Genomic DNA, 23916 nt, shown 5'->3' with positions numbered 1-23916 from the left:
GGCCGGCTGCTCCCCCGGGCTCGGCAGCTGGCATAGACCTGCACTCCTGTGAAGGAAGTACTCCATTCTGTCAGCTCTTACTGGTACCCCTTGTGCCCACCTCTCCATGCCACAGCTGTGTTTATGCCCATGAATGCACGTGGATCTCAGGCCTTAGGCCCCATGGCTGCCATGTCTACCTTGCCAGATTCCCGATGTCCAGTCCATGCAGAGATACAGGGGTATCTAGCTTCTACTTACCGCCAGTAATGGAGAATAACATGTCATTGGTACGTCACCACTAGGGACTCGCTGTGCTCGTTACGAGGACCTCCTAATACTAGGGTACTCGTAACGAGTCCAATGTAAGTCTATGGGAAATGCAAGTATTGGGCTGTGCGGGGGCTGTGCCGAATATTGCGTGGCGAGTAGTGAAATACTCGCCAGGATTTGAGTACCGCATCCTAATGAGTATACTCACTCATCCCCAGTCACCACTGATATCAGTGGCCACAGCAGTGACATGCCAAGCGTCTGGCGTCAAGGCTAAGTGATGGGAACCGTTTTGGCGCCACGATTGCAGTGGCCACATGCCATCAACATGGGAACATCTGAATGGTGAAGTGAGGCTAAGTGCACACGTACCGGAACTCTCGCGGAAATTACCGCGAGAATTCCGGAATTCCAGTCCGCGGGAAAATCGCATTTTAAATTCCCGCGATTTTCCCGCGGAAAAACTAGCATTTTGCAAGCGTATTTAGCTTGCAGAATGCTAGCGTTTTCCAAGCGATCTGTAGCATCGCTTGGAGAACTGATTGACAGGTTGGTCACACTCGTCAAACAGTGTTTGACGAGTGTGACCAACTTTTTACTACTGAGGCTGCTTATGCGGCATCAGTAGTAAAAGAATGTAAAAAAAAATAAATAAAAATACTGTTATTCTTACCTTCCGACGTCCCGCACAGGCGTTCCCAGTAGTCCTTTGCGAAAATGCCCGCGATGACGTCAGTTCTCGCGGGATCGCGACGTCTCGCGAATTACCGCGAGACTGGACGCCATCGCGGGCATTTTCGCAAAGGACTACTGGGAACGAGGGCGTGAAGAGAAGCGGGAAGACTGCGCGGGACGTCGGAGGGTGAGAATAACAATATTTTTTATTTTATAATTCTATTTTTTACAGGGATATGGTACCCAAAGCCTGGAGGACAGTCTCCTCTCCTCCGGACCGTGGGTACCATCCGCAAATGTTCTGCTTACTTTCCGCATGGTGTGCACAGCCACATGCGGGAAGGAAGCGGAACAATGCATTCCTATGGGTGCGGGATCGCCGCGATTCCACAAAATAATGAGCATGCTGCGGTTTTTACCGCAAAGCGATTCCGCCGCGGTAAAAACCGCAGCATTAGCACAGCATTGCGGAATCCCATAGGAATGCATGGGATGCTTATTTTTCGCGTTTTCGCGGCAAAATCGCGCGGTTAAAACTGCCGCGGAAACGCGAAAAAAACGCCACGTGTGAACTCAGCCTGAAAGGTAACCATTTATATACTAAAGGTGTGTGGGCCCTTTATTTTTGTAGTGTACATTGGGGTATGTGTCCCCCTCCAGGGCCCAGCACCCTTGTCTGTCTGTTCATCCATCCTTTGCAGTCAAGGTTTTAAGTGTGAAATGCGCCTGGTTTCCTGTTCACTTCCCATTCAGATGAGGCTGCTTTGGCACATGGAGAAGTAGGACATTAGTGATTGGGACCACCAGTATTTCTGGACTCCCTTCACATGGTTGAATGGCTTTTTGCTTCCCCCCCCCCCCAAAAAAAAAGTGCTAACTAAATACTTGGGTTAGGCTGGTTTTACACTTGCGTTTTTTGTGCTGTATTTTAGCGCTAAAAAACGCATGCGCTTTTTGTCCCTATATTTTGCATGGGATGCGTTTATGTGCGCATACACATGCGTTTGTATGCGTTTTTACGCGCATGCGTTTTTTTGTGGTGTGCGCTCGGGCACACAAAATGCATCCTGTTGCATTTTTTGGGCGTCCGACTTGCCTCAAAAAAACGCATGCGCGCGCAATGCGGTTTTTTTTTTTACAGCAAGACACCCATTGTAAGTCTATGGGTGCGCATTGGCATGCTCATGTATGTGTTTTTTTTTCTTTGTGCATGTGTTTTTTTTTGTGCATGTGTTTTTTTTGTTGACCATTGGTTAGACAATGGAAATTAGGGGTTAGGGTTAGTATGGTTTGGTTAAAGGCCCCGTCTCACTAAGCGATCTCGGTAGCGAGATCGCTGCTGAGTCACAACTTTTGTGACGTAACAGCGATCTCACCAGCGAGATCGCTGTGTGTGACAGCGATCAGCAAGCGGCCCCCCCTGCCGGTATCGCTGATCGCTGGAAGAAACCTCTGGACATTTCTTTGGTCGCTGGTCTCCCGCTGATCAGCACGCATCGCTGTGTGTGACAGGCGGGAGACCAGCGATCAGGTCTAAAAAATAATTTAAAAAAATAAAAAATATAGTTATTCTCACCTTCCGACGTCCCGTTCAGCCATCCTGCCTCTCTCCACGCTCCGGTCCCAGTGATCCTTTGCACGAATGACCGCGAGACTTTGTTATCCCTCGAGACCGTGACATCTCGCGGTCATTCGTGCAAAGGATCACTGGGACCGGAGCGTGGAGAGAGGCAGGATGGCAGAACGGGACGTCGGAAGGTGAGAATAACTATATTTTTTATTTTGATTCTATTTTTTACAGGATGGCCAGCGATGCCGGGCGCTCGGCATCACTGTGCTGATCGCTGGTGAAGCGGTCTGTGTGACAGCTCACTAGCGATCACATAGCGACTTACTAGCGATCCTGACACCTTGATATCGGTGTCGGGATCGCTGGTAAGTCGCTTAGTGTGACGGGGCCTTAAGGGTTAGGGTTTAGGGTTAGTTAGGGTTAGTAGGGTTTGGTTTAGGGTTAGTATAGTATGGTTTGGTTAAGGGTTAGGGTTAGTAAAGTCATGGTTTGGGTTAGTGTTAATCCTAACCCTATCTTGTTTTTTTTTGGTAAGACCAACTAATGTTGGAAAAAAACACAAACGCGGTAAAAACGCACTAAAAACGCATACAAACGCTGCGTTTTTTTCATGCATGCGCATAAAAATGCTTGAAAACAACGCAGCATTTCTATGCGTTTGTATGCGTTTTTTCCATGCGTTTTTTTTGCGGGAAAAGCGCGCTGCAAAAAAAAGCAAGTGTGAAAGTAGCCTTAGGCTAGTTTCACATTTGAGCGCAACGACGGCCTGCGCATGGCCGCCGCTAAGCCCCGCCCCTGCCGCGCCTCCACCAGTAGCTCCGCCTACCAGCGCATGACACTGCATGCGTCCTGCGTCCCCTATCTTTATCACTGGGGGCGCAGGCCGTGCGCACTATGCGTTTGGCGGCGCATGTGTCCTTTTCACTGTGCGCCGACCAGCGCCAAACGCAACCTGCTGCAGTTTGGTTGCGCTCGGCGCACCGTGAAAAGGACGCATGCGCCGCCAAACACATACTGCACACGGCATGCGCCCCCAGTGATAAAGATAGGGGACGCCGGACGCATGCGGCAGGGGGCGGGGCTTAGCGGCGGCCGTGCGCAGGCCGTCGCTGCGCTCAAAAGCGCAAATGTGAAACTAGCCTTAGTAAGGTTTCCAGCAGTAGTGAAGTTCATGTGTCCATTTAATTGCAGTGTGCTGACAAGTCGTGTATATTTTTACCGCATATTGGAAGGAACCTGGCAGTTTAGGGGCGCAGGGTACGGAGAAGCCACCAGGGTCCAGTCGCTTAGTTCCAGGCCATTATTTCAAAGTGTGTTCTCTTTAAAACGCCATTGCGATAGCTGTTAGAACAGAGCCAGTGTTTGTCGTGCTGTCCTTTTAACCCCTTCCCTATATGCGCTGTATCTTTATGGCACCGCGGGAGCTGCGTTTCCGTAAACCAACGTTTCCTGTGTTCCATGCCTATTACAGTATGTACACACATTTGGTATCATCATGTCCAGAACTGCCTGATCTATAAGGCTGTGTGCACACGATGAAGATTTGCAGCGGTTCCGCAGCGGATTTAGCCGCACAGAAACGTTGCATATCCGCATTGTGATGTACAGTAGCCTTAAAATCAATGTAAAAAAAAAAACGCTGTGCAGACGCTGCGGATTTTTCCGCGGTACAAAATCCGCAACATGTTGCTTCTTTTGTGCGGTTTTCCATTTCCCCTGTCACGAAGTCCGCAGGGGGAAAAACGCATGAAAAATGGAAGAAATCCGCAGGAAAAATGCAGGTCATTTGACCTGCGGATTTCTTCCATTCTGCGCGGAAAAATCCGCGGGGCAAAAAAGTCCGTCTGCACTCAGCCTAAAAGTCTCCCACTGGTTAACCCCTTCATTGAACAGTGATTAAAAAAAAGAAATAAAAAAACAAAGCTTTATCATGGCACTGAACAAAAAGTGGAATAAAACACGATAAAAAAAAAAAAAAGTAAAAAACAATGTTAAGCTGGTTTCACATTCGCGCTTTTTAAGCGCACGCACGGCCGGGGGTAGCTCCGCCCCCGAGCCGGCTCTCTGCCCGGCGTGCCCGCCCCTTCCTTGTAGCGCCGCCTCCTAGCGCACAGCGGCGCCTGCGATCGGCGCACCCTATCTTTAGCATAGGGTGCGCAGATCGTGCGCAGGCCGTGCGCTAGTTGCGCTTTGACCTGCGCTGCGCACTTTTGACGGTGCGCCGTGCGCGCCAAAATCCAAAAAGTTTGATTTTGGCGCGCACGGCGCACCGTCAAAAGTGCGCAGCGCAGGTCAAAGCGCAACTAGCGCACGGCCTGCGCACGATCTGCGCACCCTATGCTAAAGATAGGGTGCGCCGATCGCAGGCGCCGCTGTGCGCTAGGAGGCGGCGCTACAAGGAAGGGGCGGGCACGCCGGGCAGAGAGCCGGCTCGGGGGCGGAGCTACCCCCGGCCGTGCGTGCGCTTAAAAAGCGCGAATGTGAAACCAGCCTTATCTGAAAATGTCATCTTGTCCTGAAAACAAACTGCCATACAGCTCCATCAGCAGAAAAATAAAGATACAGCTCTCAGAATAAAGCAATGCAAAAATAATTTTTGATCTAAAAAATAGTTTTTATTGTGTAAAGGCTTTAAAACATAAAAAAAGATATATGGTAAATGTGGTGTCAATGTAATCGTACTGACCTCAAGGATAAAACTGCCTTATTAATTTTACCACGTGCAACGGCATAAAAAACAAACAAAAAAAAATCAATTCCTGAATTGCTGGTGTTTGTTCGTTCTTCCTCCCAAAAATCGGAATAGAAAGTGGTCAGAAAAGAAATGTGCCCAAAAATGGTACCAATAAAAAGATCAACTCTTCTGGCAAAAAACAAGCCAAAATATGGAAACCTTATATCTCTCAAAATATGGCGATGCAAAAACGCAATAAAAAGCATCTTTTAGTGTGTGACAGCAGCAAAACATAAAAACCCAATATAAACCTTGCATCGCTGTAATCGCACCGACCCGAAGAGTAAAGTCGCCTAATCACTTATACCACATGCGAAATGGCTTAACCAATAAAACCAGTTCTTCATTTCCTGTTGATTTTTTTTTTTTTCATTCTGCTTCCCAAAGGTCGCAGAATGTCTCATCTTACATTTATTCTGCGCTGAGCGCTTACATGGGGATTTCCGTGTAAATCACAGAAATGCATGATTGACTGAACCTCTGGCGGAGGATTGCTTATATTGAGGGAGATGGAGGCACTGTGGACGCTGTGAGGCTTGTGATCCGGTGGTGTCCGTCTGCATAAAAGTACGCTCTAACACAGTTTTGTGCAAATCTGAAATGAAGGGCAACTCTGAAGAGAGGCCCAACGGAGTCCAGAGTAACTCTGCTGCCTCTTTCTAGTGAATGGATCCATCGGGGGTTTCACCTGAATCACGTCACTCAGAGATTTTGATGCAAACTCCCAAACTAAGTGGTCAGTGTAGAGCGCCGGATAAATGTGATCCCAAAAGTTATGTAATATTTTCCCAATACAAGCTTTAACTCAATCCACAAAAAAAAGCAAGTCCTCACTCAGGTCCTTCATTTGTCAATGGAAATATAGGGGCTTCCATGTTAGTGCAAAGGCTCTGGAAAAGCACTATGCATCCTTGCCCCCAAAATAAATTCTGTGCTCCCAAATTCTAATGCCCCACAGTCTGTAGTGAAGATTTACACATGCGTGTTTTCAGAAGCATGAGCTGGTCATTACAATGGCAGACTTGCGGTTTTGAATCAGCAACATTCACTTCTGCTTGTTTCTGGAAAACACTCATGGAGTCAAACTTGTAACTACAGCTGTAGAAAAATTCCCCGAGGGGTATAATTTCTCAAATGGGGTCGCTTGATGGGATTCTGCTCTTCTAGCAGTTGGGAGATCTGTATATGAAGTCCACAAACTATTCTAGCAAAATCTATGCTCCAGAAGTCAAATAGTGCTCTGTCCCTTCCGAATCTCGCCATGTGGCTAAGCAGTACTCTACAGCCACATATGGGGTATTTCTACATTCAGCAGAAATTTGTGGGACAAATTTTGGTGCCATTTTTACCCGTTTCCAACTGTGAAAATGTAAAATCTGGGACTTAACAAAATTTTGGTGGTAAAAATGTAATAATTTTTTCTTCATTGCTATATCGTTCTGTGACACACTGGTGGTGTCAATATTATCACTGCATCCCTAGATGAATTCATAGATTAAGGGTGTAGTTTGTAAAATGGGGTCATTTATGGGGGGTTCTGCTGTTCTGGCATATCAGGGCTACTGTCAATGACATATGCACCCTCAAACCAGTCCAGCAAAATCTGAACTCCAATATGGTGCTTCCTCCCTTTTGAGCTTTTTCTTTCTGCCTCAAAAGTAGTTTTTGAACACATATGGGGTATTGGTATACTCAGGAGAAATTGCACAACAATTTTTAGTGGCCATTTTCTCTTGCTACCCTTGTGAAAATAAAAGCATATTGGGGCTAAAAACATTTTTGTGGGAATTTATTTTTTTGTTATTTTTTTAATAGCTCAACGTTATAAACTTCTCTGAAGCACCTGGGGGGTTCAAGGTGCTCACCACACACCTAGAAAATTTCTTTGAGGGGTATAGTTTCCAAATGGGGTCACTTGGTAGTGGTTTTCACTGTTAGGCTATGTGCACACATCCGGAATTCCCGCAGAAATTTCCGCTGGAATTCCGCAACTGCCTGCCGTGGGAAATACGCTAGAATTCTGCATGCGTGATTCCCGTGATAAAATAGCTGTAGCATCGCTTGGAAAACTGATTGACAGGTTGGTCACACTTGTCAAACAGTGTTGGACTAGTGTGACCAACTTTTTACTATTGAGGCTGCCTATGCAGCATCAGTAGAAAAAAGATACCAAGTTTAAAATAATAAAAAAGTAAGAAAAGATTGTTATTCTCACCTTCCGGTGTCCCACTCAGTGTTCCCGATCCTCGCGATGCTCCCGGCAAGTCCCGTTCCCAGCGATGCGTTGCGACAATGACCTTTGATGAAGTAGCGGTCTCCCGATACCGTAGGACAAAGGTCATTGTTGGCATCGCTGGGAACGGGAGTTGGCAGGAGCAACGCTGAGGCCTGGGGACGCTGCGTGGGACGCCAGAAGGTGAGAATAATGCCATTTTTTATTTTAATTTTTTTTTTACAGGGATTTGGTACCCAGGGCCTGGAGGAGAATCTTCTTATGTTTCTTATGAGGAACTTTGCATTCCTATGTGCACGGAATTCCCGTGATTCCGCATAAAGCATGAGCATGCTGCGTATTTTTCCGCAATGCAATTTTGCCGCGGAAAAATACTTATCATTGGCACAGCATGTGCGGAATGCCATTGAATACAAAGGCTTGCTTATCTTATGCTTTTTCGTGTGCGAAAAAACGCATAAAATACGCAGGAATTCCAGACGTGTGCACACAGCCTTATGGCACTTGAAACGTGACATGGCGTCCGCAAATTTTACTTTCAACAATTCAGGTTTCCTCTGCTCCTGCTGCGGTCCGGGGGCGGGGCCTTGTCAGCGTCACCACGTCGCGTCACGTTTTTAACCCCCGCTGCCTGCCGCCTTGCCAGAAAATTTAAAGGGCCGGCGGCAGGTAAAAAGAGGCCGATCCGCCGCCGCCAGCGGCCCATCACCTTTTGAAAATGGCGGTCCATCGGGAAAATGCCCGGTTGGGTAAGTGGCCAATCCGGGCCTGGTTGGAGTTATAATTGGGGGATTTCCACTGTTAGGGCACATCAGGTGCTCTCCAAATGCAACATGGCGTCTGATCTCAATTCCAGCCAATTCTGAGCTGAAAAAGTCAAATGGTGCTCCTTCCCTTCCTAGCTCTGCCATGCGCCCAAACAGTGTTTTACCCCCACATGTAGGGTATCAGCCTACTCAGGACAAATTTCAAAACAACTTTTGGGGTCCAGTTTCTCCTGTTACCCGTAGGAAAATAAAAAATTGGGGGCAAAAATATCATTTTTTTGGAAAATGATTTATTTTCACGCCCAGGCGTTATAAACTTCTGTGAAGCACTTGGGGGTTCAAAGTGCTCACCACACATCTAGATAAGTTCCTTAGGGGGTCTAGTTTCCTAGTTTCCAAAATGGTGTCGTTTGTGGGGGGTTTCCACTGTTTAGGTACATTAGGGGCTCTCCAAAGGCAACATGAAACCCGCAGAGCATTCCATCAAAGTCTGCATTCCAAAACGTCACTACTTCCCTTACGAGCCCCGACGTGTGCCGATACAGTAGTTTTCTCCCACATATGGGGTATCAGCGTACTCAGGACAAATTGGACAACAACTTTTGGGGTCCAAATTCTCCTGTTACCCTTGGGAAAATAAAAAAAATGGGGACTAAAAGATCATGTTTGTTGAAAAAATAGGATTTTTTTTATTTTCACGCCCGGTCGTTATAAACTTCTGTGAAGCACTGGGGGGGTTCAAAGTGCTCACCACACATCTAGATAAGTTCCTTGGGGGTCTAGTTTACGAAATGGTGTCATTTGTGGGGGGTTTCCACTGTTTTGGTACATCAGGGGCTCTCCAAACGTGACATGGCGTCCGATCTGAATTCCAGCCAATTTTGCATTGAAAAAGTCAAACGGCGCTCCTTCCATTCTGAGCACTGCCATGCGCCGAAACAGTGGTTTCCCCCCCCCACATATCAGGTATCAGCGTACTCAGGATAAACTGCACAATAACTTTTGCAGTCCAATTTCTCCTGTTACCCTTGGTAAAATAAAAAAAATTGAACCTGAAGTATTTTTTTGGGAAAAAAAGTTAAATGTTCATTTTTTTTTTTAAATATTCAAAAAATTCCTGTGACGCACCTAAAGGGTTAATAAACTTCTTGAATGTGGTTTTGAGCACCTTGAGGGGTGCAGTTTTTAGAATGGTATCACGTTTGGGTATTTTCTATCATATAGACCCCCTCAAAGTGGCTTCAAATGTGATGTGGTCCGTAAAAATAAAATGGTGTTGTAAAAATGAGAAATCGCTGGTCAACTTTTAACCCTTATAACTTCCTAAAAAAAAAAAAAAAAAAAAAAATTTTGGTTCCAAAATTGTGCTGATGTAAAGTAAACATGTGGGAAATGTTACTTATTAAGTTTTTTATGTGCCGTATCTCTGTGATTTAAGGGCATAAAAATTCCAAGTTGGAAAATTGCGAAATTTTAAATTTTGCCAAATTTCTGTTTTTTTCACAAATCAACGCAAGTTATTTGAATGAAATTTTACCACTAGCATGAAGTAAAATATGTCACGAGAAAACAAATGTCAGAATCACCGGGATGCATGGAAGCGTTTCAGAGTTATTACCTCATAAAGGGACAGTGGTCAGAATTGTAAAAATTGGCCCGGTCATGAACGTGCAAACCACCCTTGGGGTTAAGGGGTTAAATAAAAAAGGTCAATAGCACTCAAACCATTTGGCAAACTAAAAAATAAAATTAAAAAATGATTCCCGTAGTTATGGGAGCAGCAAGAATGAATTATAAGCAAAAACTGTACTTCACCTAATGACGCGTATTCTTTGAGTTTACCATGTGGAGTATAATCTAGTACTGGACAACCCCTTGTAATCCCTTATTGCCATCCGCCATACATGTATGAATGAGCTCACATATTCGGCAGGTGCCTCTAACAACCGCGTGCAACTCTTAGGCCTGTTTCACACTTCAGTTTTTTTACGTCAGTCAAAATCCGTCGTTTTGCAAGAGTCATGTCACTTTAAATTTCAAGAAAAATCTGCTAAAAGCGGATCCTGTGTCATCAGTTTGTGGCGAAACGGATCCGTTTTTTCACACTGTGGCGGATTTGCACTGACATAAAAAAACTGAAATGTGAAACAGGCCTTAACCAGTCAAATACCGGTGACAAACTGACAGCAGCATTAATAGCACACTGGCGCACGATAGTGGGTTTTTATGGCAGCTGGCGGTCTGGTGTGTTGAAGACCTCCATGCGTGTTTGGTATCGCTGTCATCGTACTGATGAGGAGAAACGTATTGCTAGATCATGTTTGCCACACAATGTATGCTGTAAAAACGGTCCCCAAAAACAATGTCAGAATTGCTGGTATGTATTTCACAATTTTAAATTTCACAGCACTATGAATTTTTTTCCCGTTGTCCAATATATTATGTGGTAAAATTAATGATGTTACTCAAAATTCCAAAAAAAACGAGCCCTCATATGTCTATGTGTAAGGAGATGAAAATGCAAAAATGGAAATTGGCTTCTTCAGGAAGGGGTTAAAGGGAACCTGATTCATGCTGCCCAGACGCGAGTAGTAGAAATCCGAGTCTGCCTGTACTATTGATGCGAGGCATACAGTCATCGCCCTAGAAATTCTCCCAGAAAGTTATTGCATCTACACCTGTTTTTTTTTATACACCTTTATTTCCTTTCTGTATATTGGAACAACAAAAAAAGTAAGCAGAAAAGGCAAAATGGACATAACTTTACACAACCCCCCCCCCCAAAAAAAAGGGCTGGACGAAATTGTTGGCACCCTCAGCTGAACATTTCGTTGCACACCCTTTGGAATAAATCACTGCAATCCATCGCTCCCTATTACCATGAACATGCTTCTTGCACCTCTCAGCTGGAATTTTGGAGCGCTCTCATTTTGCAGACTGCTTAAGGCCTCTTATATTTGATCCTGCCTTCTCCCAACAGCAATTTTAACCCCTTTGACACCCAAGCTTGTTTGCACTTTCATGACCAGGTAAAATTTTACAAATCTTACCAGTGTCAATTTATGGGGTTTTATCTCTGGAACGCTTCAAGGGATCCTACTGATTCTGAGATTGTTTGTTTTCTCATTGACCTATTGTACTTCATGGTAGTAGTAAAATTTGTTCGATATGACTTAGAAATTTTTTGATGCCTTTAAATCACAGATGTGTGTCACACAAAATGGTTAATAAATAACATGTCCCACATGTCTACAACAGCACAATTTTTGACACAGCACAATTTTTGACACATCTCTTCCAGCCCCCCCCCCAATTCTAAGGGTTAAAAGTTAACCAGCTATTTCTAATTTTTACAACTAAATTTACACAACCAGATTTTTTTTTAACCCCTTCATGACCCAGCCTATTTTGACCTTAATGACCTGGCCATTTTTTGCAATTCTGACCAGTGTCCCTTTATGAGGTAATAACTCAGGAACGCTTCAACGCATCCTAGCGATTCTGAGATTGTTTTTTTCGTGACATATTGGGCTTCATGTTAGTGGTAAATTTAGGTCGATAATTTTTGTGTTTATTTGTGAAAAATCAAAAATTTGGTGAAAATTTCGCAATTTTCAAATTTTGAATTTTTGTTCTGTTAAATCGGAGAAGTACGAGTATATGACACAAAATAGTTACTAAATAACATTTCCCACATGTCTACTTTACATCAGCACAATTTTGGAAACATTTTTGTTTTTTTGTTAGGATGTTATAAGGGTTAAAAGTTGACCAGCGATCTCTCATTTTTACAAAACCACTTTTTTAGGGACCACCTCACATTTGAAGTCACTTTGAGGGGTCTATATGGCAGAAATTACCCAACAGTGACACCATTCTAAAAACTGCACCCCTCAAGCTACTCAAAACTACATTCAAGAAGATTATTCACCCTTCAGGTGCTTCACAGGAACTAAAGCAACGTGGAAGGAAAAAATGGACATTTTAATTTTTCCAACAAAAATTTTCTTTTAGCATCAATTTTTTCATTTTCACGTGGGTAACAGGATAAAATGGATCATAAAATTTGTTTCGCAATTTCTCCTGAGTACATTGATACCTCATATGTGGTCATAAACCACTGTTTGGGCGCACGGCAGGGCTCAGAAGGGAAGGAGCACCATTTGACTTTTTGAATGGAAAATATGCTAGAATATTTAGCGGTTGCCATGTCGGTTTTGGAGAGCCCCTGTGTGCCTAAACATTGGAGCTCCCCCACAAATGACCCCATTTTGGATACTAGACCCTCCAAGGAACTTATCTAGATGCATAATGAGCAATTTGAACCCCCAGGTGCTTCACAAATTGATCTGTAAAAAAAAAAAAAAAAAGTACTTTTTTTTTTCACAAAAATGTTCTTTTAGCCTCAGTCTTTTCAATTTCACAAGGGCAAGAGGATAAAATGGATCCTAAAATTTGTTGGGCAATTTCTCCTGAGTACACTGATACCTCATATGTGGTCATAAACCACTGTTTGGGCGCACGGCAGGGCCCGGAAGGGAAGGAGCGCCATTTGACTTTTTGAATGGAAAATTAGCTCCAATCGTTAGCGGACACCATGTCGTGTTTGGAGAGACCCTGTGTACCTAAACATTGAAGCTCCCCTACAAGTGACCCGATTTTGGAAACTAGACCCCCTAAGGAGCTTATCTAGATGTGTGGAGAGCACTCTGAACCCCCAAGTGCTTCACAGAAGTTTATAACGCAGAACCGTGAAAATAAAAAATATTTTTTTTCCCTCAAAAAATGATTTTTAGCCCACTATTTTTAATTTTCACAAGGGTAATAAGATAAATTGGACCCCAAAAGTTGTTGTCCAGTTTGTCCTGAGTACGATGGTACCCCATATGTGGGGGGGGCACTGTTTGGGCACACGTTGGGGCTCGGAAGGGAAGTAGTGACGTTTTGAAATGTCGACTTGATGGAATGGTCTGCGGGCGTCATGTTATGTTTGCCGAGCCCCTGATGTACCTAAACAGTGGAAGCCCCCCACAAGTGACCCCATTTTGGAAACTAAACCACCGAAGGAACTAATCTAGATGTGTGGTGAGCACGTTGAACCCCCAAGTGCTTCACAGAAGTGTATAACGCAGAACCGTGAAAATAAAAAATATTTTTTCCAGGACGTCCTATCCTGACAGCACCATGGGGGTTGTCCTTTCATCCTTACAGGGACAGGAAATGCACGAGAGGTTAAAAGGTCCCCTCCCACACCACACTCTAGTGTTTTTCCTGTCCCTGTAAGGACAGGCACGAGAGCGCCGCAGCGGCGGCATCCAGCACTTAACGGGGCCAGGAGGTTCGGGGTCCTAACTTTCAACTCCTCCGGTCGGACGGTGCAGCGCGGCACACCCCTAAGGGGGTTCTCCGCTGGCGGTCCCGTGGAGCGTCGCTCCGGGACTCTATACCGCTCCCCCCCAGCGCGGCTCCCGCGAGAGAATGCCCGGTCAGCGTCCGCGTCACTTCCTGGCGCCCGGGGATGATGTCACTTCCGGTCGCATCACGGAGGGCGCGTCAGATGGAGCGGGTGGCACAGAAGGAGTCGTTCCAGTGCAAGACAAGGTAGGATAAAACGGGGGAAAGCGGGGGACCAGCAGCAGATCGATAGGGACCTCTAATTCCCGTCAGCGCACCAACATGGAGGCCAGGACCGGTGACCAGCCAGAGCCAGCGTCCGTGAGTAGGGGGCATGGTGAGCGGCTTTTACCAAAGACAGGAGCTTTTAATAAAAAAAAGACTCCTGTTCTTTATTAGGATAAAAAGACCCCGACGGCAGCAACGTCTAGGACATCAGGCAAACCCAAATGCCCCATCTGTGCCAGCAAACTACCGAGCGCATGAAAAAAACCCCTATGTGAAGACTGCACCCTGTGGATTGTCAGAGGCGAGCAGGCCGCGTTCCTCACGGAGTTGCGCACAATGGTCAGAGACGAAGTCCAGGCTTCCATCTCTGGATTACTACCCACTCAGTATTCCGGCCGGTCTCAGTACAAGAGACCAAGATGGGAGTCTGACCAGTCGTCGGAGGAAGAGATTCGGGATACGGACTCGGAGGAAGAGGGCGAGATCACCTCTGAACCCCCGGAGACAGGGAAAAGATAGCTCTTCACATCAGAGAACACGGACGAGCTTCTCAGTGCCGTGAGAGGTACGATGCAGATTGAGGAGACCCCGAAGGCGCAATCCATCCAGGACACGATGTTCGGGAGATTAAGAGCCAGAATTGGTCAGGTCTTCCCAGTTAACCACCATATCTGGGCAATGATCCTGGAAGAATGGGAAGATGCCGAGAAAAGACTGATTGTGCCGCGAGACTTTAAGCTGCGACTTCCATTTAACCAGGAGGACATCAGCATTTGGGACGAAGTTCCTAAAATCGATTCCCCGGTGGCCAAGGTGTCGAAAAAGACTTCAATTCCCTTCGAAGATTCTTCCAGTCTCAAAGAACCCATGGACAAAAAGGCCGACGTGCTCTTAAAAAGAGCTTGGGAGGCCTCAGCGGTGGCGATGAAAGCAAACATAGCCGCCACATCAGTCGCCAGATCCATGCATCTATGGATCGACCATTTAGAGCAGCAGTTAAAGGAGAAAACCCCTAGGGGCGATATCCTGGAGAGCATTCCCCTGTTAAAAATCGCGACTGGTTTTCTGGCAGATGCTTCTACAGAATCCGTACGGTTTGCGGCCAGGAATAACTCCTTATCCAATGCGGCCCGCCGAGCCATATGGATGAAAACCTGGTCGGGAGACTACCAGTCTAAAAATAAATTTTATGTTCCATACCCTTCTCGGGCGGGAAAGTATTTGGGCCGGCTTTAGATAAAATTCTAGAGAATGCCTCTGACGACAAAAGAGGGTTTTCATAGGGAAAACCAAAAAGGCAATTTCCCTTTCAGAGATCCCGTCCTTACCAGAGGCAGGAATATAGAGGGAAAGGGAAATCACCTCGATGGGAGTACTCGAAAGGGGGAAAAGAAGTAGGGCCCCCCCCCCCCCGTCTCGCTCCGGACAAAGTTCCAGAAGCAGGAGACAATGGCGCCATACCTGTAGGGGGGCGCCTCAGACACTTTGCGGAGGCATGGCAACTCCTCTCCCAAAACCCATGGGTCTTAAATACAATCTCCCAGGGCTATACCCTCGAGTTTACAGAACCCCCCCCCCCCCCCCAAAGCATGATTTGTGGTTACAGAACCCCGTTCCAGAGCCATAATAGATCCTATATGGGCAGACATAAGGGACCTGATAAAAACAGAAGTAGTAGTTCCAGTCCCAGATGTAGAGAGAGGCCAGGGCCACTATTTTACACTCTTCACGATAAAAAACCGTCGGGGGAAAGCCGAACCATCATAAACTTAAAACCGCTAAATCAATGGGTTCGGTGCAAGAGATTCCGAATGGAGTCCCTGAAGACCGCCATCCCTCTAATAGACCAGAACGCCTCCATGTGCACTATAGATTTAAAGAACGCGTATTATCACGTTCCTATCCATCCTCAATCTCAGAGGTTCCTACGCTTCGCTCTAAAAAAAAAAAGGGGGCAAATGCTACCACTTAAAGTTTCAGGCTCTTCCGTTCGGCTTGCATCAGCACCTCGAGTTTTTACGAAACTGGTCGCCGAAGTCGTGGCAGACTTGAGACAGAGAGGCATAATCATTGTGCCTTATTTAGACGACTTCCTGGTAATATCCCGTTCAGCGTCGGAGTTTAGAGAAGAACTCATCTCAATAATTTTCATCCTCGAGAGCCTAGGTTGGATCCTAAACAGAGCAAAATCAGACCTGCAGCCCAGTACCCGGAAGAGATTCCTGGGAGTCATGCTAGACTCCAAAAGAAGAGTCTCATTCTTGCTGGAAGAGAAGAAACCTATCATGGACAAGGTTCGTCAGTTTGGCCAGTACCAGGTTTCAATATGAACCGCAATAGAGATCTTGGGCACCCTAACTGCATGCATACCCTGCGTCATGTGGAGCCAGGCTCACACAAGAATCCTGCAGATGGTTAAAACTAAAAGAGAAAGAGCGCAATAGGGTCTTACCCAGGTAAAAGAGATATAGTTCAAGCTATTATACTCACCAATGGCAGGAGAGTTTAAGGCATAAAGGAATAGAGGTCAAAGCTGCTGCACATCCAAATGGCCACGCCGTGACCATAGATCATCAGATATCAAAGAAATAATTTTTGGATTAACCGTGCGCTGCTAGACAAACTGACTCCTTTCCAGATTGTGTACTTGTATACTTTTATTTTCCCAACGCGTTACATATCATCCCCTGAGGAAGAAGTTTCAAACTTCGAAACGCGTTGGAAAAATAAAAGTATACAAGTACACAATCTGGAAAGGAGTCAGTTTGTCTAGCAGCGCACGGTTAGGCTACTTTCACACATCAGGTTTTCGGCGTCAGGCGCGATCCGGCGTCGTGCCGGAACGCCGGATCCGGCAAATGTTTTGTAAAACCTGATGTGCCGGATCCGGTTTTCTGCCGGATCCGTCTTGTTCTTGACAGACAAAACCGGATCCGTCTCATCCAGTTCATCCGTTTTTCGACGGATTACGCTGGATCCGGTTTTTAAAATTGACCCTTGTGGCCTTCCGAACGGGATTGGCTACTGGAAAACTATATATAGCGTGTTCCTACAGCCCTTCTTTGACAGGTTGTAGAGGAGAAAGTGCAGGTTGGAGAGAAGAGCAAGTTACTGGCGAAGATGGATGTTGTGATTGGAAATATTTTGAAGAATTTGGCGGATTTTATAGCGGAGGCGAATCGTTTGAGGGTGATTGTTCTGGAGAAGGAGAGAGCGAGACAGCAGCGCATCAGGCATCGTAGACTACGTTTGTGGATCCACCCCATCACAGCCAAGAGAATGACGTGTGGGGTCACTCTACACTCTGCATGGACCTTCGACGAAACCCGGATAAATTTTTTGGATATGTTCGGATGAAAATGGAGAATTTTGATTACTTGGTGGAGCGCATTGCACACCTCATAAGAAAAGCGGACACCTATTGCCGCTTCTCTGTTTCACCTGCAGAGCGTCTGATGGTGACTTTAAGGTAAGCCACATTTATTGGATGTGATCGCATCAGAGCACACTTTCACTGCAATCTTGTTGGTGGTAGTTTGTATCTCCAAGTGTTATAGCTGAGTTTTGGTATGTAATGCTGTGATTTAAAACTAATTTATTGTTTTTTAATTCCCCACAGATTTCTTGCAACTGGAGAATCCCTTTCGTCACTGCATTTCCAGTACAGACTCGGGATTTCCACCATATCTGGAATAGTGAAGTACACATGCCGTGCACTGTGGGACTCCTTAGCTGAAGAGTTTTTACCAGAGCCCACAACAGAGAGGTGGATTGAAATTGCTGACAAGTTTCAACAGATATGTCAGTTTCCCAACTGCTTGGGCGCTGTGGACGGGAAACATATCCGTATTGTAAAGCCAGCCGGATCGGGATCGGAATATTTCAATTACAAGAAATATTTTTCAATTGTCCTCATGGCCATCGCTGACGCGGAATACAAATTTATTGCTGTTGATATTGGGGCCTATGGCCGCTCCAATGACTCTCAAGTTTTCAAACTGTCTGCCATGGGGCGTAAACTGTATGGAAACACCTTCCAGTTCCCACCACCTAGACCGCTGCCGCAAACATCTGGTCCACCTATGCCATTTGTCTGTGTAGGGGATGAAGCCTTCCAGCTGTCAGAACACCTTTTGAAACCGTACTCTAGCAGAGGATTGACAAGACCAAAACGCATTTTTAATTACCGCCTCACAAGAGCAAGAAGAATGGTTGAATGTACCTTTGGTATTCTGACAGCCAAATGGCGGGTCCTATTGACTGCGATCAACCTCAAGACAGAAACTGTTGACGAGGTGATCAAAGCTTGCGTGGTACTCCACAATTTTGGAGATAATTTTGGAGATAACAATTTTGCAGATAACTGCAAGGAACCCATTTCCATTGAGGACACCTCTGAAGAAACCACCTTGCAAGATAACCATGACATTACCACTAGAAGTTCTGTGACGGTTTCAGTAATGAGGGACAATTTTGCACTATACTTTGTCACCTCAAGGCAGAGTACACTGGCAGGATGACAGAGTGTGAAAGATTTGTGCCCTAACCAAACTTGTGTACCTTCTGTACCAACAGTATATACCTTTACCAACCAAAGTTGGCTATCTTGTCATGGTCTCTATTTTTAGCTGTAGGCCACAGGTGTGTACCTGTTTGTGTTTTAAGCAAAGTATTTCACCTTTTAACAAAAGTGTACATTGTTAGGAAATCACCAACAATAAACACAACTTTTTAGGTGAAATACTTTGCTTCAAACACAACCAGGAACACAACTGTGGCAAAAAGCTAAAATTTACCCACAGTTATATACCTTGTTTTGAAAACCTTTTTACCTTTTAAATACCCTGTATTTAACCTTTTTTTTAAACATATTTCGCCGCAGAAAGAAATGACAGACAACCAGTGTAAACAATAATTTAACTTTACAAAAAAAAAATATTTTAAATAAAACTGTTTTTAAAGTTAAAAAAACTTTTTTAATAAAGGTTTGAAACCAACTGGGCATTTTTATTACAAAACACATCATAAATCTGTGTAGTGTGGGGTGGAAATACTGCTGGAGGGGCTGCGGGACACTTCGACAATGGGAGTGTGGAGAGAGGACTGGGATCGTGGTGGGGAAGGAACAGTTAGAGGTGATGGTGTGGAAAAAGCTACAGAATGGGTGGACATGTGGGAAGCAGAAGAGGTGGTGGGTGGTGGAGTGGAGGGTTGGGCAGGGACTGTAGGAACAGATGATGTTGATGGAAAGTTGTATGGGGAAGGAGTTTGGTACGGGGAAGGAGTTTGGTATGGGGCAGGTTGCTGGTACTGGGGAGGTTGCTGGTACTGGGGAGGTTGCTGGTACTGGGGAGGTTGCTGGTACTGGGGAGGTTGCTGGTATGTAATAGGAGGGGGAGGATGGAAAGTGGCTGGAGGGAGTGCAGGTGGAGGAACTACAGTGGTGGGAGGTGGAGGTTGGGAGGTAACCTGCTGTAGAGCACCTTGGCACGAATGCATTACATGCATCTGCTGGGTAGGAGATAGTGTTGCCATGCGCTCCACAACAGACCTGAAAAAGGTGTGGTTTGGCGAAGATCTTGCTTCTGAATGCATGGTTTGCAGAAGTGTCTTCACCTCCAGAATGCTGGAGTTGATCTGCTGAAAGCCTGCGGAGATTTGCTCTGACAAGACTTTTAGACAGTTCTGGAAAGATGCATTCAGATGCAAGAACTCTGGCGCATAACTCTTTTCCTGACCCCTCTGCCGCTGCCGCCCAGTACCCGCAGGTGTACTAGAGGTGGCAGGGGCAGAAGGGTGGGGTAAAGGGAAAGCGATCTCCTCACCAGCAGCTTCATGTAATGTAGGCGGCCACGATGCTCCTGTGCTGGTGGATGGGACAGATGGGTCGAATGTGTGGGAAGGCTGGGAAGGTGCAGATGTACCGGGGCGGTCGAAGTGTCCCTCGGTGCCGGTCTCCTCAGGGATCGCCTCAGAAGGGTCCAATCGTGCAGCCTCCCGAGTGCTGCTCACCGTGCTGTGGAATAAAGAGAAAAAAAAACAATTAAAATAGTGACATGGTATGGCCCTGGCTGAAAAAAAAAAGTTACATCTAAACATTTTTTTGTCACATGTGGTGTGTAATATTTACCTTCTGGTGAGCATTGTCTCCCGGAGGAACGACAGGGCTCGTGCGTACTTGTACTTGCTCCTGCGTCCTCCAGATCCACTCGGGGCCCGCATCTCTTTATTGAACTCCTTCTTGAAACGATCCCTCACAGACCACCACCGCTTCACAATTCTCTCCCCTGAAACGAGAAAGGACAAAGTGGTTAGTATACAAAATCAGTGTTTCCCAAACTCCAGTCCTCATGGTCCCCAGGGGTCATGTTTTCAGGATTTCCAAAGTAAATAGAAATCCTGAACACATGATCCGTGGGGACCACGAGGACTGGAGCTCGGGAAACACTGGTTTAAATCAAGCAACCGGTACTGTATATACTTACGCTCTTTAATCTGGGCCCGAGCTTCGAGGTCCTCCCAGCGGTCCACAAGGAGCGAACAGATTTCCTCCCAGAGTCGTCGGGTAACGATAAGGTCAGCGTGGCGGCGGTCAGCCATATTCCAGAGCGGCTCCCTTTCTCTGATGAGATCGATGAGGTGGTCCACATCAATCCCTCCATCCTCACCGTCAGAGTCGGGAGCACGCTGTGAAGGCTGTTAAAGAAAAAGACAAAAATAACATAATTAGCCTCCACAAAAAAAATGAAATAAAAAGTGCAAAAAAAACAAAGCAAAAATATTTATACTTACACGCTGGTGACCGCCGCGTTGCTGTCGCCGACGACCCCGGGAGGCACTGCGAGGACCTCTTGGCCGAGCACCAGATTGGGAAGACTAGAGAAGAAAACAAAAAATGTTATGTCTTTGGATGTAGGCATTTGTTTGCTGTGTGTGGTCTGCAGAACATTGTTTTCTATGTGTTGTGTGTAGTGTGATGTTGTGTTTCTGCGTTTGATGCAAAAAACTTACCAATTGTGAGCCCACTCCAAGTGTCTGTCCACCCCTTCCTCCTTCTTCTGGGAGCTCCTCTTCATCTTGTGATTCCTGTTTTGAAATAAAAGGCAATGAATAGACATATATTACAGAGATGATGGATTTTGGAAATAAAAACTTACCGTCAAACGCTGACAATGCGAGGGAGGGCTCCCAGAAGATGTGCTGTCTTCCTCATGGCCAGACTCCATGGCTGTGGGTGGTGTTCCTGCTGCTGCCATTGCTGCTGCTGCTGCATCTATTGGGCGGCTGTTGAATAAAGAGAAACAAAGGGCCAATGAATATCTTGATATTCCATAGCCCTAGTTTGGAGGAATGGGGGATTTGATAATTACCGTCTCTCATCTGCTGCTGGACTCCCCTCCCGTTGTTCAGCATGCTGCTCCATTTGGGGTGGTGCTGATGGTGCTGCTGCAGATGTCTGCTGCCTTCTCCTGCTCCTGGTTCTTGGCTTGGGTGGCATGTTGGGTGTGGCTGAGGGTCCCACTGTCTTGCTTTTATATATGTCTTGTGGGCAGAGCTACTGAGCATGCTCAGACCAAAAAAAACGGATCCGGCTGTCGCCGGATCAGGCGCATTGCGGCGCTCATAGGCTTTCATTGTATGAAAAAGCCGGACACGCCGGATCCGGCGTGTCCGGCTTTTTTGCCGGAGACAAAAAACGTTACAGTAGCCGTTTTTTCCAGACGCCGGATCGCGTCACATTGCTGGATCCGGCGAAAATCTGATGAAATGCATGGCCATCCGGCTCTAATGCAAGTCAATGGGGGGGAAACCGGATCCGGCATTGCATTTCGCCGGATACGGTTTTTGTCAAAAGCGCCGGATCGCGCCTGACGGCGAAAACCTGATGTGTGAAAGAGGCCTTAATCCAAAAATTATTTCTTTGATATCTGAAGAATCCTGCAGAGGGAGATCCTGACAAAATGGGACAGACGGCAGTCCTCGCTGGACAAGAAGTTCAGACCGTCCCCGGCTTTGAGATCATTCATGAGATGGTGGGTCAGCCACAGAAACAGCCAGGGGGTTCCTTGGATCCTGTCCCCATGCGTGACCATCACCACAGATGCCAGCAGAGGGAAGATACTTGCAGGGAACATGGCCCAAGAACATCAGCTTACAGTCCTCAAATTACCGAGAACTACGAGTGGTTTGGGAAACGCTGAAAAGAAACAGTTCCAGCCTTCAGAACCAACATATAAAGATCATGTCGGACAACGTGACCACAGTAGCCTTCCTACGCCACCAGGGGGGCCCAAGGCACGGGAATCTTCAGGATCTAGCAGCCCGCATCCTCACCTGGGCGGAGAACAATTCTCGCTCCCTGTCAGCAATACACCTAGAAGGCTCCCAAAACAACATAGCCGACTATCTAAGCAGGCAGGAAGTCCGGGCCACCGAGTGGGAGCTAAAGGAGGACATCTTCAGAGATTTGTGCCATCGCCGGGGGACACCCCCCAACTGGTCCTCTTTGCGACAAGAAAAAACGCCAAGTTAAAGAGGTTCTACTCCCTCAATCCGGCGGACCATCCAGAAGAAGTCGACGTCCTGAACCGGAGTTGGAGAGGGGGACTCCTATATGGGTTTCCACCGATCGCCATAATACCGAGGGTTCTCGGGAAGATCCAGGAGGAGAGAGCTCGGGTGATGCTAGTTGTACCCTTTTGGCCCAGGCGGAGTTGGTTTCCCCTCCTCAAGAAGATGGCTCAGAGGGGGCCACTACATCTACCAGCAACGTCAGACTTGCTTTCTCAGGGCCCAGTGCTACACCCAAACCCAGGAAGCCTACAACTGGCAGCATGGATCCTGAGAGAGACATCCTAAGGTCCAATGGCCTCTTGGACCAAGTAATCTCCACATTGCAGGCCACCCGTAAACCTATTACAAGAGCAATATATTGTAAGATCTGGAAGAGATTCTGCTCGGAAGGTGGTAGTGCCCCTTTAGATTTGTCTCGGCCAAATATCCCCCAGATCCTGGACTTCCTACAGGCAGGGTTTGATAAAGGCCTAACCCCGAGCACACTCAAAGTCCAGATAGCGGCCTTAAGTACCTTTTTCAATTTCTCTGTATCCTCCCATCCATGGATAGCACGATTTACAAAAGTCATCCAGAGATTAAGACCCTGATTGAGGAAAACTGTACCCCCGTGGGACCTAAATCTGGTACTCAACGCGCTGTGTAGGCCCCCATATGAGCCAATTTCAGAGATAGACATTTCAAAGCTCACACAAAAAAACGTATTTTTGGTAGCTATCATCTCAGCCGAACGTTTAGGTGAGATACAGGCCCTCAGTCCAAAATCCATACATTCAGACCTTCGAGGACCACATAATGCTCAAACTAGACCCAAGGTTTCTCCCTAAGGTAGTGTCTCCACAGAATCTAAACCAGGAGATAATCCTACCCTCATTTTGTCCAACCCCAAAGAATGATAAAAACTGTTTCATTCACTGGATGTTAGACGTACGGTCACCCGCTACCTAGAAGTCACCCGGGATTGGCGACAGGACACAAAACTATTCATCCAGTACGGCGGTAAAAATAGAGGTAAAAGCGCAGCTACATATACTCTGGCAAGGTGGATAACAGCAGTAATTTCCTCGGTTTACGAGGCCGAAGACTTGCCCGTACTTGAAGGGCTTAGAGCCCATTCCAACAGGGCGATAGCGACTTCATGGGCAGAGAGGGCGGGGGACTCAGTAAAACAGATATGCAAGGCCGCCACCTGGTCTACACCGAACACTTTCTGTAGACACTATAAATTGGACACTCTAACAGCTAGCCAGTCGACCTTCAGTCGTAAAGTGCTACAAGCAGTAGTCCCACCTTAAGCAAATTCCTGCTTTGGTATTCCCCATGGTGCTGTCAGGATAGGACGTCCTGGAAAACAGAGAATAGACCTTCCGGTAATGTTATTTCCAGGAGTCCATCCTGACAGCACTGGTAGTTCCCTCCCTATGATTTGTATTGGTATCATTATGCTTGTACTAAACCTCAATAAATTTTAATTGCATCCATACTGGTG

The 23916-nt window shown here is 46.4% G+C and overlaps 1 protein-coding gene across 7 annotated transcripts in view; it reads left to right on the top strand.

The window, feature by feature from the left end:
• DCAF6 (DDB1 and CUL4 associated factor 6) overlaps positions 1-23916 on the top strand; it is a 569725-nt gene that overhangs the window by 1120 nt on the left and 544689 nt on the right. The window lies entirely within an intron of this gene.

Source organism: Dendrobates tinctorius, unplaced genomic scaffold (genome assembly GCF_039654945.1).
Source record: "Dendrobates tinctorius isolate UK_male_01 unplaced genomic scaffold, ASM3965494v1 ptg000045l, whole genome shotgun sequence".
Taxonomy (NCBI): domain Eukaryota; kingdom Metazoa; phylum Chordata; class Amphibia; order Anura; family Dendrobatidae; genus Dendrobates; species Dendrobates tinctorius.
Note: the sequence above shows the minus strand (reverse complement) of the source record. Positions and strands in the feature narration are given on the sequence as shown.